Source organism: Sorex fumeus, unplaced genomic scaffold (genome assembly GCF_029834395.1).
Source record: "Sorex fumeus unplaced genomic scaffold, SorFum_2.1 ptg000034l, whole genome shotgun sequence".
In the NCBI taxonomy this organism is placed as follows: Eukaryota; Metazoa; Chordata; class Mammalia; order Eulipotyphla; family Soricidae; genus Sorex; species Sorex fumeus.
In genome coordinates this window covers 4,440,731-4,444,031 of record NW_026606091.1, presented here as the reverse complement: position 1 = coordinate 4,444,031, position 3,301 = coordinate 4,440,731, and the positions used below count along the sequence as shown (strand labels likewise).

Below are 3,301 nucleotides of genomic sequence, written 5' to 3'. Positions count from 1 at the left end.
AGAATTTCCTAATTTTTGATACTTAAAGATGATGCAAGGTTACCTTTTCGTTTGTTTGTCTGTTTTGATTTTTGGGTCACACCCGGTGGTGCACAGGGATTACTCCTGGCTTTGCACTCAGGAATTACTCCTGGCACACTCGGGACCATGTGGGATGGTGGGAATCAAACCCCGGTCGGTTGCATGCCAGGCAAACACCCTACCCACTGTACTATCGCTCCAGCCCTGCAAGGTCATCTTATACAGTCCTTGCCCCTACCTTGCAATCAGTTATTTCTCTAAGGTGTCCTAGTTGCTTTAATTGAAGAATAATAATAGAACCAGAATATAGAAGTGACTTTTTGTTCTCTACATTTTCTATAAAAGGAAACAGAAATTTAAAGAGGTTAAATAACATGCCCATGCTCCTATATTAGAAAAGAGTAGAATCCAGATCAAAATTCTGGTCTGTTTGATCTTGTAAATAGGGCACCATTTCTTCTCTTACCTATTGTTCCTTCTTAGGGTATCAGTCTCTCTTCCAGTGAACCTTAAGTGGTGTTGGAAGTTTTCCTGGTCCATTGTCATAGATTGTATTTCAACATTCCCTTTTTGATTGTCCTTGAGATCAGATTTTAGTAGAGTTTATTCAAGACAATGGCACTCTAGTTAGTGGTTCTAATCTTCTGTATCCCCAGAGGTCGTGCTGAAGGTCTGAAAGTGATTTTTCCATATTTTGGTAAATCTAATGGAAATCATACGTTTATCCATGATACAACTGCCCAGGCTAAAGAGAATGTCATTTCTTTGATTCTCTATCAACTCAGTGTGGCTGGCTACATCAGTTATTTTAAACTATTTTAAACTCTCATTGGTTGATGATTACTTCATAGGAATTTCTAAAGTTGGAGAGGATAATAAAGAGTCTTTAGGGGTAGAAATGTTGGAAAAGGCCACATTCATTACTGTTCTACTCGTGATCCAACTGTGATTGAAGTGGAGCCATCATGAGTGCTGTCTATGTGAATGTGGCTGAGAAAGAGTAAGCTTTTGGGATATAAAGTAGACATCTATGTATTTGGTTATGTTTTACCAATTTGCTGTAACATTTTAATGTTCAAGATTCTGGTCCAAGTTACTTTTAATTTCTTCTTCATTTTAGATGCCTGCTCACAATTTTTAAAGTGTACACATTGGAATGATTTTTTTATTCTGTTTTCTGAAGAAAAATCCTATATTTTCGTGTAGATAAGCATATGGATTTATTTAATATGTTCAAAAGCAATGCATAGGAATGACTCAGAACCGATTTGTTGGTACTTGGATAAATTGCCTGTTGGGATGGACTCAGAGAGGTGGGAGGAGAAAGAGGAGGAGATGAACAACCTAAATGGTAGAGGAGTAACATGTGCTTTGAGAAAACAATAAAATAAGCATGAAAATCAGGAAAAGAGAACTGGTTTTGATGGAAGAAAAGTTTTCAGTGAATCTTAATATAGACCAACTTTCCTCACAATTGAATTCACATGAAACTGAATGAGAAAACAGTGTAAATAAAATGTTTATAAATGAGCAGACTATTATTTGAAAGAAACTTCTGAGCTCATCTAATTCAGCAGTTCTCAACTCTAAACTGCACAATAGAATCACTGGGGAAACTTTCCAATGGTACTGATATCCTGGTCCCTTCTCTTAAATTTCTGTTTTAATTCTTCTGTGGTACAGCACTGGCAGGAACATTTGTTTAATTTCTCAGTAATTTTAATGTTCATCCAGGCTTGAAATTGTTGGGCTCATTTTTTAAACTATGAATGTTTCAAAAACACAAGAATTCTAGAGGAAACATATTAAAGACCTATGTATAGACTACCTAATACATATAACATATTATATTGTCACATTTGCTTTATTTATTTTTTTATATAAAGGATGTTGGGAGATGACCCAAAAGGCCAGTGTATATGCTTTTAATGTGGGAGCATTTGTTTCAATCCTTGATATTGGCTGGTCCTCCAAACAACTTTGGATGTGACCCAAAAAGGCAAAATAAATAAAATAGGATGTCACATATTTTCTTGGAGTCCTTTATCCTCTATTAAATTTCATTGCTTTTCTTCCTCTTTTGGAGATAGTAGTTACCTTAAAATTGGTTGCAGATTCCACATTACATTTCACAACTTTTCTAATTAGGTATACAGTTTTTTAGTTTTCTTTTAAAATTTTCGGCACACATAGGGCATGTAACATGCATTTTGCTTTATTTACTCAGTATTATGTCTCATAACTCCTCCCCTTGAAGGAGGTGGGCCACACCCAACAGTGCTCAGGAGTTACTCCTGGTTCTGTGCTCAGAGATCACTCCTGGTTGCACTCGGGGAACCATATATAATGTCAGGGATCAAATTATAATTCGCTGCATTTAAGGGAAGCATCTTAGCCCTACACTATCTCTCCAGTCCTGTAATTCCTCTCTTAACTTCAAGTTCATCAATTTTTATTTTATTTGTTTCATTTTGCAGTTGTTAATCAAGATGTATATAAAATTACCTTATTCCTGCATCTTCTCAATTGCTTCTTCCTTATATTAGCCCTTTTCATTTCCTTCTTGGTGAGATTTGGCTTTGCATTCAAGGATGTTTTTGTAGTCTTTGTACAGTTTTAGTTTAGTGATAACCACCTTACTGTGGTGAAAGACCACATGGACAGTGGTGAAATTTGCTTTCTCCTGTTGGACTCATTCAATATCAATAACATAGTTCTTCTTGTAAACCGAGACTACTTTGCCAATTTGCTGACATTTGTAGTGGCCTATCACAACCTGAACCTCATCAACCTTTTCGATAGGAATGATTACACATTAGACTTCTGTCTCAGCAATGGGAGAAAGGGGAAGACATAATTTTCCTGAGTATATGGGAAGGTGCATTGAAATGCCTTTGACAGCTCTTGCTCCAATCAGAAGTCATAAAAGAAATGAACTTCATTTTGACTGTTATCACTTCAGCAATGAGCACAGAAGGGAAAAGCTCAAGTTCAGTGATATTAAACACAGTTCATTAACTTAAAATGTATAACCTTACATAACTTGACCAGAATCTAGTTATTTACTTATTTACTCATTCTCCTATAAATTGTATTTTAGTTGTTCCTATTTTGGTTTTGTTTAAATGTTTTTAAAAGTTCCATATTGTACTCTTGAGCACAGAGGAGCAAATTTCTCTAGGTTACATTTTCCCAACCCATGCAATATGGGCAGTCAATGCAAGGTCTCAGCCCTGTAAGAAGCCAGATGGGTCTGAGGTTAATGCAGACCCCTGGAGGT

General features: G+C 36.2%; 1 pseudogene; it reads right to left on the bottom strand.

Annotated features, from left to right (window-relative positions):
* Nucleotides 1-2,527: 2,527 nt before the first annotated feature.
* LOC130026475 (60S ribosomal protein L26-like) lies at nucleotides 2,528-2,972 on the bottom strand (annotated as a pseudogene).
* Between the last annotated feature and the right edge of the window lie 329 nt (nucleotides 2,973-3,301).